The sequence below is a fragment of the Ambystoma mexicanum genome, chromosome 5q (genome assembly GCF_040938575.1).
Source record: "Ambystoma mexicanum isolate Mex_15411 chromosome 5q, UKY_AmexF1_1, whole genome shotgun sequence".
Classification (NCBI taxonomy): Eukaryota; Metazoa; Chordata; class Amphibia; order Caudata; family Ambystomatidae; genus Ambystoma; species Ambystoma mexicanum.
Window position 1 is genome coordinate 567,350,321 of NC_090933.1, and position 12,193 is coordinate 567,362,513.

Genomic DNA, 12,193 nt, shown 5'->3' on the forward strand with positions numbered 1-12,193 from the left:
GAGCCACTCCCCCTCCTTGCCTGGTGAGCCTGGGCTCAGAGAAGGTCTTGTAGCCTTCATGGAGCAGTGTGTCAAAACTCGTGACAGAAACCAGTTCTCAGTGAGAGCAAGAACATCAAGGTCCAGGTGTTAAAGAAGGTGGCAGATGTCAGAGGAGTGCTTGACTGCAGAGCGAGACTAAAGAGTGGCAACATGGAGGAGATTTCTATTTTTGAGAGACTTACGGGGGGTGCAGGGGACAGAGATCCCAACCATAAGTGTTACATGTGCCAAAAATGTTGAGGCAACAGAAGGCAGAGGGGCCAAACGTAGAGAAGGCAAGGGAGCCAGGATAGTAGTAGTGGGCAAGGAACCAGTGAAGGGGGGATTATGGGGGCAGGGAAGCACCCGGTACCCCCCCAGCAGTGGTGCACAGATGTACAAGTACACACAACCAAAACGATTTTAAAAAATTGAGGAACAGATGCAATGCAAGAGGCGTGCACAGATGTACATGTAGTCACAGCCAAAAACTATTTTTTTTAAAAATTGAGGTCAAGATGCAATCCAAGAGGGGTGCACATATGTCCAAGTACACACAACCAAAAAACAATATTTAAAAATGTAGGCACAGATGCAATGCAAGTAATGCAGGGAGCGTAGATGGTCGAAGACAAGTCAGGAGGGCGAGACATAGTTTGTGAGGGCCCTTCAAGCACTCCTAGGCCACCAAAAGCCTCAATGGGCCAGCCCAACACCCAAAGTCTGGAACAGTAGGTGTTATATGCAGGGGGACTAAGGGAGCTCACCAGAGCTGAGATGGCACCTTGTTTCTTTGAGCGCAATGCCAGGAGTCCAGAGTCAGCTGGCCCTGTCCACACCTCTGAGATGGCCAGGCTGGGGCCTACGCAGAAGTGGAGAGGGAGCCATTGCTCGAACTTCCGGACTGGCAGAGAGTGCTACACATGGCTGCAATCTGCAATATTGAAGTCGGGGCACCTCTAAGAACTCGGCTCGGAACTGCCGCTGCAGGCTGTGAGATGCTCCTGTTTTCAGGTATCAGTGTTCTGGGGACATCCCTGCTGTGGTGGTTCAGGGCATGAGGTCACTTTTGGGTCCCAAACCCAGGGCTCACTTCATGCCACCATAAGCTACACGGAGCAGCAGCGAAACAAGTCCACTCCGGCTCCTGCATTGACCACATGTTTTATTGAGTTGCACTTCCTTGCCCTGCTGTGTGTACTGCGTGCACTGTGCTTGATCCCCCAGAGGGAGAGGGGATGCTGGGTCCGTGCAGAGTCTGGTGGAGGATAGCCGGGCTGCGCTTCTGTTGCCGCCTATACCTTGCCCTGCATGCAGCAGCCGCCTCTGTGGTGCTGTTCTCACTGCCCCCGGCTGGCCGCTATCCTTGCCGCTCTCCTCCTGGGGAGGAAGAAGGGGCAATTCCCAGACTACCAAAGGTCCTGCGCTCCATGCCCAGCCTGCGGCCCACAGTCACTCATCACCTAGGCAAAGTGGGTAGTGGCCATCTTAACACTGTCTACCCGCGCTTTCCCACTAGAATTTCAGAGGCCAAAACAGGTCTCAGGACTTCTCGCTTCGGGCCGGAATAGTGATAGTTCTGCTCCCCTGATGCTCCTGTGCATGTACATATGCAGTGCACTGGGATTAGACCATAGCAGGATGACTTCAGGCAGCTGCAGGAGCTCTGACTCTTTGATTCCTGTGGTGAAATATTTAACATGCCATTTTGAAGGTATGTTTGGCACAGAGTTAAATATCTGTTAATAATAGAATCTGTACAAGCTGACATGGTAGCAAAAAGGTCCAACAGAGGTCCAGTAAATTATTTCTTAGGTTGTTGTTCAAGAGTGATTCGAAGGAGTGGGAGACCCGTTCTTTTAAAAAAAAAGACTCAGAGGTGGTTTGTCTAAACCTAGCCTGCTTTAGGGACTCAATTCCTGTTTTTGTGTGAGGCTAAGCCGTTTGTGAATGGATGTGCCCTTTGATGCTTGATCCCAGGACAGCTTTCTATGGAGTGGATGTCTCTCTGCAGAGGGTGTTAACTGCCCTCAAAAAGGAACAAATAGAACAATCCCCAAGCCAACAGTCCTGCTAGCAGTAGCAAGGTCAGCCAGTCCGGGGAAAATACACATAATCATTTCACAGTTGAGCTGGGCTCCTAGGGCTGTCCCTTCAGTGATAGCAAATTGCTGTGGCTGTAGTAGTTATGAGAAATACCATCCAGCATACCATAACTTAGGTATGGCTTATTTGTAAAGATGTACCTGCCACCAGAGCAGTAAGCGCATAATTATGGGTCATTAGAACAGTGGTAAATGTTGGCAGGGACTTAGCTGTCACTACAGATGTCAAATGGGAACTTGTGTCCGCTAAACCTGCTCAATACCATTGACAGAACGGCATTGGGGTACGGGGAAGTGGTGCACCAGTATTTGGAGGGAGAGAGAGAGCTGCAGAGAGAAGCTGCAGATCAGGATACTGATGCAGGAGGGCATACCCAATCTGCTGCCTTAAACACAACACTTGCCACTTGCTGGCTGTCTTGATGTGCTTCTGGAACCGGAGATGGTTTTCCTCAAGTTTCAGAGTGGCAGTGAGGCTGTTCCAAAGGGAGGTCCCAGCCGAAGAAAGAGAACTACCCCATCTTGTTTTTTTGAAAACAACTGACCCTGAGGGAGTTAGAGGTAGAAGAGCAAAGAGCTTGAGAGGGGAGGTATTTGCAGAGGGAAAGTTGAAGGTATTTTAGACCCAGTCCCCAGAAAGTCTTTTGGACAATGCAGAGGATTTTGAATGTAATCCTTGCATCCACTGGGAGACAATGAATGGATTTCAGAGCTGGAGAGATTCGGTCCCAGGGCTTGAGGCCAAGGACAAGCCTTGCAGTCCTGTTCTTGATTAGTTGTAGAGGGCAGAGAGTAGAGGCAGGGACATTTAGAAAGAGGCTGTTACAATAGTCCAACCTGGAGAGAACCAGAGCTATGGAGACAATGAGCTTCTGGGGGAAGGAGAGGAAAGGCAGAGTACCTTGGAGGAGGTGCAGTAGGAAGTTTGACTTTTTAGAGACATCTGAGATGTGGGGGCGGAGAAGGAAAATGTGGAGTCAGAGATGACCCAGAGGTTCTTAGCCTCAGTTAAAAACTGTATTGTGTTTGTAAATTCAATACTTAAAAACATCTTTTTGTTTACTTGTACAACTTGATCAATAGGATTGGTCTCCCTGAAACATGTTGAGCACAACTTTAAATGTAGTTCATCGACCAGATCAGCGCATTTTCTGGACTGTCTTTAATAAACACTTTTGAAACAAGTATAGAGTCACACTTAACGCTAACATAAACCATTAGCACTTGTTATAATTGGTCTACCACAGGATTCTGAAGCAGCACCGTCCAGAACAAGAGCAAGAGCACAGGAAAAAATGTTTACGCTTCCTCATCAAATCTTTGGTTCCTAGGTCTCTATTGTCTCCTTCACACCTCCATTGTATCACTTTCCCCAATGTTATCAAGGGTTCTGTGTCACTCGTTGACTCCTACATCTGGTCCTCTATTTTCCAAACTGTCTCACTCTACTCCAATGATACCATCTACTTCCTTTTAATTCCTGCAATAGCGATCTCCATCCTGGGTATTGTCACCTGCTCCATCCGCTCTTGTAACCACCCCCTCGCACTCCCCTCCTGACATTACCACCTCCTTCTTTTCGACATCAGTGTCGATCAGCACCCTCCAATTTAGTCTAGATGTTAGCTCCTCCAGATGTTACCTCCTCCTTCCTTTTCTTTTCAGTTGGTTTCACCACCTTCCACTCCACTCCACACATTTCCTGATTCTTCCTTTCCTCTTCTGTTACTACCACATCTTTCTACTCTTGTCCAGATGTTACTACTGCCTTTCCTTTCCTTTCCTTTCCTTTCCTTTCCTTTCCTTTCCTTTCCTTTCCTTTCCTACCCACGTCTTACCTTTTCCTTTCCAACCCACGTCTTACCTTTTCCTTTCCAACCCACGTCTTACCTTTTCTCCGGCAGCCTTTCTAATCCTTTTGTTTATGTCCCAATGATCCCTCTCTACATTTTTCTTTTGGGCGATTGGCTTGTGTGAGTAGTTCACTCTATGCATGGAAAGAAATCCTTGAGCCTCTTAGATCTTGGATATGTTACCACCGTAAATGACGAGGTATTTCTGCAGTACCATTGCTTTGTCCATTTGGGCCATCCAGACCCATGTTTCAAATTGGTAGAGTTCAGTGCCAACACTGTCTTCTGGTATACCTAGAAGATCTGCCATTTCCACCTTGCAGTGTTGTTCTCTAAACTAAACTTTTAGTGGGGCCTTAGAATAGATATTCTCAGGGATGCGGGTGACTAGGACAAGGTGCATAATCTTAACTTGTTAAGACAACATGAGGTTGGCAAAGTCAGCAGTTACTAGGCTTCCACAATCTAACATTGCTTTAACAGTTTGGTGATCTTTGAAGATGAGTAAGTAATATGTCTTCCCTGAGAGTTCCTGGGCAAGCATCTCTGCCTTCTCAGCTGTCTTGACTGTGACATTTTTGCTCCTATCCCATGTTCTTCTCATAATTGTCTATGTCACCTGGGACAGAATAACTAGAGTCCATTGGTTTGGGTACCTATGTCATGTGTCCCATTTAACCACAGGCGAAACACCAAATTGGTGTCCATTCTGGGATGGTTGAAGTCATCTGCGGGATGATGTTTCCTCCTGCAAGATATGGTAGGTTTGTCTCTGTCATTATATGATGGCAAGTCTGTTCCTGGGGTTTGTTTGGATGGGCAGCTTAACCATATTCCTGAGCCTGGACTTCATTGGGATTCATGGCCCACCGACAGGTCCAATGTCCCTTTGGGTGGAGGTTGGTGACTGTGATGAGTCAAACACAACAGCTTGACCATTGTTAGGATCATTGAAATCCATGTTATGATATCCTAATAATACTAATGGAGAGTATAGTTTCACATATGAGATATTATCAGTATATATAATATTAACACTTACAATTTCACAATGCAGAATTTCCGTGAATATAGTAGGTTTATATCTAAAACAATCCTTTAATATAAGTGCAACAATGACTCCTCGGATCTACTTTCTATGTGCAGACAACATAGTACATTTGCTGAGACCCCTGCTGCAAATGCTAGTCCAGAATAACCTTTCAAACATGTTTCCATAATGCATATAAAGTCTATATTATTGTTAATAATAAAGTCATGTATCTCCACACTATGACAAGTAACTTATCTAGCTTTGGTCAAAGCCCAACAAGCAAGTATGTCTTTAAGATGAGCTTGAAGGTGCCGGGAATCATTGTAATTGTAGTTGATTTGATAATATTGGCTGTATTTAACAGACATAGGTCATCTGAAGATGATATATTAATAACACTGGTGTTGTGATGCTTGGTTATAATGGCACTGTTTATTGAGGACAATGGTAGTCAAGAGTCTATCAAGGTCGTTGTTCTCTGGAATTACTGACGGAACAATATAGATAGCAGAGGGTGTAGGTCACACACTGGTTTAGACAGTGTGGAGAGTAAGATTGGAGTTGTATCTTGTTTATTTATGTATTGTTTGATTGTTAGGCACTTTTACAGCAAGTAAACTTCAGTTTCAAAGTACCCACAGGGCAAAGCAAGGGAACAAGGGAGCGGAACAAATTACAAAACACAGAATATAAGAGCAATGGGTGGAAAAAAGGAAAAAGGACAAACCTACTATGCCTTGTGAGTATTCAGAACGTGCAAGTGCAGCAAGGAAGAGGGCAGAGGGGGTAAATGCTGGGGAGTCCGAGCTCATGGGTAAGCCACAGATGAAATTCTAGCATTGTTGTCTTGAGTGCTTCACAGCCTGGAGCCCTGGTAGGTGTAAGTTCAATCCTCCAGGGCAGAGGGTGTGCTACTGCAAGTGCTGAGGGTAGACATGAACGGGGCTGATTGGGTGTGGGAGGTCATGGGCCCGAGAATGCATAAGAGCCCCCGAACACCAATCACAGCAACTGTGGGATTAGCAGAGGAGAGAAGTAGGGAAGGAGGAGGTAAAGAGGAAAGTCTTTAGGAGCTTCTGGAATTTAAGAAAGTCCTGCTCAAGGCACAGGGGGAGGCTGTTCCATAGGAGGCAACTAGCTCAGAAAGAGAACGACCACCTACACTCTGTTTAGCAAAATGCTTTACACACAAAGAGTTGGTATCAGAGGAACATAGTTGTCTAGAGCGAGAGTATTTAGTAAGATAAAGTTGAAGATAGTGTGGTCCCTGGGCCCAGATAGCCTTGTGGATGATGCAGAGGGATTTGAATTTAATCTATGCAGCAACCGGGAACCAGTGAAGACTTTTTAGGGCAGGATATATGCGGTCCACGGGCTTAAGGCCAAGGATAAGTCTTGCTGGCCTATTCTGGATTAGCTGAAGGGGTTTCAGAGTACAAGATGGTAGATTAAGGAGGAGGCTATTGAAATAGCCACGCCTAGAAAGAACCAGGGCTCGGGTCACATTGAGCCTCTGGGGGAAAGTGAGAAAAGGGAGCATTCCTTTGAGAAGGAAGAGCTGAAAGTGGGACTTCTTGACAATGTGTGAGGGAAGAAGGAGAGAGAGAGGAGTCAATGATGACTCCAAGGTTTTCGGTTTCAGAAGAAGGAACAAGGGGAGAGCCTAAAGAGGAAGGCCAGAGTGAAGGTAAGGAGGAGGAGCAGGCGTCCCAATGGGAAGGATCTCAGATTTACAGGTGTTGAGGCAGAGATTGTTGGAGGTGCACCAGGACTGGATGGCAGATAGGCGGTCAGGGATGATGGAGGGTCAGCAGGAACTTTGAAGCTGTGTATCATCTGCAGAACACTGTAAGTTGGAGGAGAAGGAGGAGATGAGGTATGCAAGCAGAGCAAGTGAGATGTTAAAAAGCCAAGAGGAGAGGATAGAACCCTGGGGGACACCACAGGTGGAGAAGGAAGTAGGAGAGGAGAAGTGCCCAGGATGACTTGTGAAGAGAACTCATTAAGGAAGGATGCCACCCAGTCCATTGCCCGTTCTGAGATACTAAGGGTATCGTGGAGCCTTTGTATGAGGATGGAATGATTGACTGTGTCAAAGGCAGAGGAGAAATCCAGAAGGATGAGCACAGCTGGGGTGTTGAAGCCCATAGATGAGAGCAGTTCTACATGGGGGTTCGGAAGAGCAGTTTCTATACCTCGGGATTCTCGAAATCCAGATTGATGGTCGTGGAGGCCACCAACAAGTTCAGTGTGTGAGTTGAGTTGGGGCAAGGCCAGCTTCTCCAGCAGCTTCCCCAGGAAGGGGGTAATGGATATATGTTGGTAGTTGCCAGGGCAAGTGGGGAATGCTGAAGGCTTTTTCAGGAATGTGTGCACAAGGGAGTGCATAAGGGAGGAGGGGAAAGTTCCAGTGACAAAAGAGTGATTGCAGAAATCAGTGAGTGCTGGGCGCCAAAGTTATCCATGATGGTCCTGGATGAACAAGGGAAAACCTGTTCAGAAGAGACCTTCATGGAGCGGACAACTCTGGTAACTTCTTCAGGTGTGACAGGGGAGAAGGAGGACAAGGAGGAAGGAGGAGGGTGACGGGCTAAAGGAGGCATGAGGGTGTGGGGTGGGTTGGAAGGGTGGAAGGCAAAGGTGTTCTGGATGTCCTGGGTTTTGTGGGAAGTGTGTGGCCAGTGCATTGCAGAGGGCCTGGGAAGGAGAAAGGGAGGAGGAGACTGCTGAAGGGTTGGCTAGTTCCTTGCAGATCTTGAAGAGTTCAGCCGTGTTGTTGGATGGAGTAGGACCACAAGCCTGTATGTGGGCTCTTTTCCTGGCACAGATGGAGAGTCTGTATTGCCTTTGGAGGAAGCAGTAGGCCACTTTGTCAGAGGATTACCATGAGGTATGCCACTTCCGCTCTGCCACCCTGCACTTTTGTTTCAGGGCAACAAGTACAGAACCGTACCAGGAGTTACGCTTGGAGGCAGGGTTCAGGCGGATCCACATGTCTGGGGCAAGGATGTCAAGAGTATTGGTGATGGACAGGTGGAGGTTGCTTAGAGCAGAGTCAGAGGTAGAGTCAGAGGAAGGGGGAGAAAGGGGATGAATGTGGAAGCAAAGGCAGCAGCTGACACTCGTTTCATTGGGCGGGTGATAGTGAACAAGGTTGGCAGGGCTTTTGGGGGGCCGTCAGAGGGCCAAAGGGTCCCAGGTGGGAGGAGAGGAGAGAATAGTCAGAAGCGAGGAGTGACTAGAGGGGGGGAGCGAGAGAAAGAGGTCAGAGTGTATGAGGGAATCCAGAGTCTGTCCAGCTGACTGGGTTTGGTCCAGAAGGGAGAATGAAGAGGGCAAGAAAGGTGCAGAGGTCAATGAAGAGAGTGTGTGCAGTTGGATGTTGAAATCGCCCAGGAGGAGGAATTTGGAGGTAAATGAAAGTAAGGAAGAACATAAATCAGCCCATTCTGGAAGGAACAAGGTGGTGGCACCAGGAGGCCGGTAAATGGTAGCAATGAGCTGGGTGGGTAAATGGAGGTAGGAACGCACTCAGGGAACATGAAGGCAACCCCACCAGTGTAGTGAGGTCGAGGCTTGGTGATGATTTGGAAGTCATCAGGGAGGTGGGAGTAAAAAGCAGTGACTAAGCTTGCATTGAACCATGTCTCAGTAAGAGGGAGAATGTCGAGGCAAGAAAGCGGCAGATGTCAGGAGTGCTTGTTGGCTGAGCGGGCATTAACAGTCACCAGATGGAGGAGGACTCCGCCTTTGAAGGTTTTCTGAGGTGGGGTATGGGGGCGTGGTGCACCAGTCTGTGGAGGGAGAGAGAGAGTAGTAGGGGGAGAAGCAGGAGAAAGAAGGAAGTTGATGAGAGAAGGCAGAATATGGTCCAAGAGAAGGAGGTTGGGCGCTGGACCCTGAACCAGGATAGGGCCTGTGTGATAGACATTTATGAAGCAATGTGAAGATGAGAAGCCAGGCAAGACGACTTCCCACTTTGTTCGACTGTTCAAGGTAGAGGAAGTGGAAGGAGAGAGAGTGGAGATGAGATACGGGTCCATAGTTCTGGAGCAGGGACTGAGAAGACGATATCAGTGAAGAACTCTCTGGAGGAAAAGCTGACATAGGTGTCTGCAATGGGATGTCCAGGGTTTGCACTCAGGATGTCGTTTTTGTGCTTTTTCCTGCCAGACTTCGTGAGGGAGGGGGGATAGGTGATAGTGTAGCAGTTAGAGAAGATTGGTGTGATGGAGAGAGCCATAATAGATGTGGCAGAGGTTAGTCGAGGAATGCAAGAAGAGTGGCTGTACAGTACAGATATAGTTAGACTCACCAGGGGGCCTAGTAGAAGTATCCAAGTAAGAACTAATCAAGTTGCAATTCTAATTTTTACACAACAGTATTTTTAAAGATATATCCTGAGAATTATTAGTTTTAAGGCGCAGAGGAGAAAAATAACAACCCTGGCACATAGGTTGAAAAAATGTACACAATAGATCAAGTTCCCAAATGTGGGAACTCCTGTCCTCTGCACTCTATAGGTGGCTCAGTGAGGAGTCCTTATATGTTTGATTTTTTGTTAAGTAAGTGATTCAATAGTTTGATTTGCACAAAAATGTAAATAATTTGCTTAGTGACATATATCAATACATATATCAATACACATTGACACAGTTATGTATTTTTAGAAAAAATCCATTGATTTATTAGAAGCCCAACGCGTTTCGTGAAATAATTCACTTATTCAGGGGCAAATTGCATAATTTTTCTTAAAGTAATCTGGAAGACATAATATTGAAGTAGATGCATATTAGTTCCAATAGTTCACAAAAGAAAATTGTATAATTTCCAATAGCAAAAAAACTTTCATGGAGGATCCACATATATCCTATTGTCGAATATCTCATTAGGTTGACATGAGTTTAAACTTAAAGCAAATCATACAGTAGTGACCATTTAGAAATATCCTTACGTTCAACAATGATCAGTACATTGACATTTTTATGTTATAAATAAATTACCTATGGACAAGATTCCATTGTTCCAAAATGTTGGCTGTTCATCACAAAGAGAGAATCTGTCAGTCTCCTGTGCTAGTAGTGTGGTCTTAGTCCCTAGAGAGTTAACAAGAAAAAGTGGGAGAAAGGGGGAAAAAAGTCGTCAGGAAAAGAAATCCTGAATCTAGCTATCAGAATATTAGAATAAATGAAAAGTGATGACTTACCACCTTATGTCAGAAGAAGATGGTAAGTGGGTAAATATCACTTCATCTTTTTAAAACCTTTTGTGTAGGAACAAGCGTCCTGTCCAAAGTGGGCGAGTTCCGAAATACCTAACAATAAACCAAAATGTGGACTAAGTATATAGCCAAGAAGTCCGGTTAAAATAGCACAGATATTCCCAGAATACTTACAATTGAATAGTCTTGTGGTGTGTAATGGTCGAGATTGTGATCTGCTTTCAGGAGTCGCTCGTCAATACTGGCGTTGGCTGTCCTTAAATACCCATAAAATGGCTGCTTAACGTCAGGCGTATGTGTGTCAGAAGACGCATGATGTCACGATGTAAACATCGTGATGTCATTGCGGTCATGCGCATAGTCTTAATTAGATGTTCAATTCGATAGGATAAACTCGATGCACAAAACTATTAGCTCCCAAGGGGGGCCTGAATATGATAAACGATAGGTTTTGAGAAAACGTAAAGTGCAAAGATGCGCTTTGCAAATTCCCCTGGCGTGGTGAGTAGGCCCAGGCCCCCAGCCCCCCAGAGCATCCCATCTTTATTTTATTTGTGCTTTAAAAAGCATGTGCAGTGCACTCGGCGACTGCTTGTCCCGGCAAGCCCCACTGCTTCCTGACTCCCTGTGCCCGCCTCCCGCACCACCCCCGCGACCGGATTGGTGCCTGGAAGCACCCAGCAACAGAGGCCCTAAAAACCCTGCTGGCTCGCCGCACCCGCGCCACTTGCGAATTCCCCTGGCGTGGTGAGTAGGCCTAGGCCCTCAGACCCCCAGAGCATCCCATCTTTATTTTACTTGTGCTTTAAAAAGCACGTACAGCGCACTCGGCGACTGCTTGTCCCGGCAAGCCCCACTGCTTCCTGACTCCCTGTGCCCACCTCCCGCAACACCCCCGCGACCGGATTGGTGCCTGGAAGCACCCAGCAACAGAGGCCCTAAAAACCCTGCTGGCTCGCCGCACCCGCGCCATTTGCGAATTCCCCTGGCGTGGTGAGTAGGCCCAGGCCCCCAGCCCCCCAGAGCATTCCATCTTTATTTTACTTGTGCTTTAAAAAGCATGTGCAGCGCACTCGGCGACTGCTTGTCCCGGCAAGCCCCACTGCTTCCTGACTCCCTGTGCCCGCCTCCCGCACCACCCCCGCGACCGGATTGGTGCCTGGAAGCACCCAGCAACAGAGGCCCTAAAAACCCTGCTGGCTCGCCGCACCCGCGCCATTTGCGAAATCCCCTGGCGTGGTGAGTAGGCCCAGGCCCCCAGCCCCCCAGAGCATCCCATCTTTATTTTACTTGTGCTTTAAAAAGCAAGTGCAGCGCACTCGGCGACTGCTTGTGCCGGCAAGCCCCACTGCTTCCTGACTCCCTGTGCCCGCCTCCCGCACCACCCCCGCGACCGGATTGGTGCTTGGAAGCACCCAGCAACAGAGGCCCTAAAAACCCTGCTGGCTCGCCGCACCCGCGCCACTTGCGAATTCCCCTGGCGTGGTGAGTAGGCCCAGGCCCCCAGCCCTCCAGAGCATCCCATCTTTATTTTACTTGTGCTTTAAAAATCATGTGCAGCGCACTCTGCGACTGCTTGTCCCGGCAAGCCCCACTGCTTCCTGACTCCCTGTGCCCGCCTCCCGCACCACCCCCACGACTAGATTGGTGCTCTGCGCGGCCATAAGGAACACTCCAGGGCAGCCCCCTGCCCGGCAGCCCCTGCGGCTAAGGGCCCCAAGGCCAAGGGCGGCTCAGACATTGGCGGCTCCAAGATGTGTCTGCAGGTGTCCGCAGGGGACGCCAAGGAAGCCAGCAGCCAAAAGACACCAACAAAAACCGTGAGTGTGGTATGGGTGGGGAATAGAGCAATCACTCTACTCCAGAAAACCCCCGCCACTCTATCTTACCTACCAATAACATAGACTGCCATAATACTTGCATGTCCACTCTTTATAGAATTGTGATTGTTAACACATCC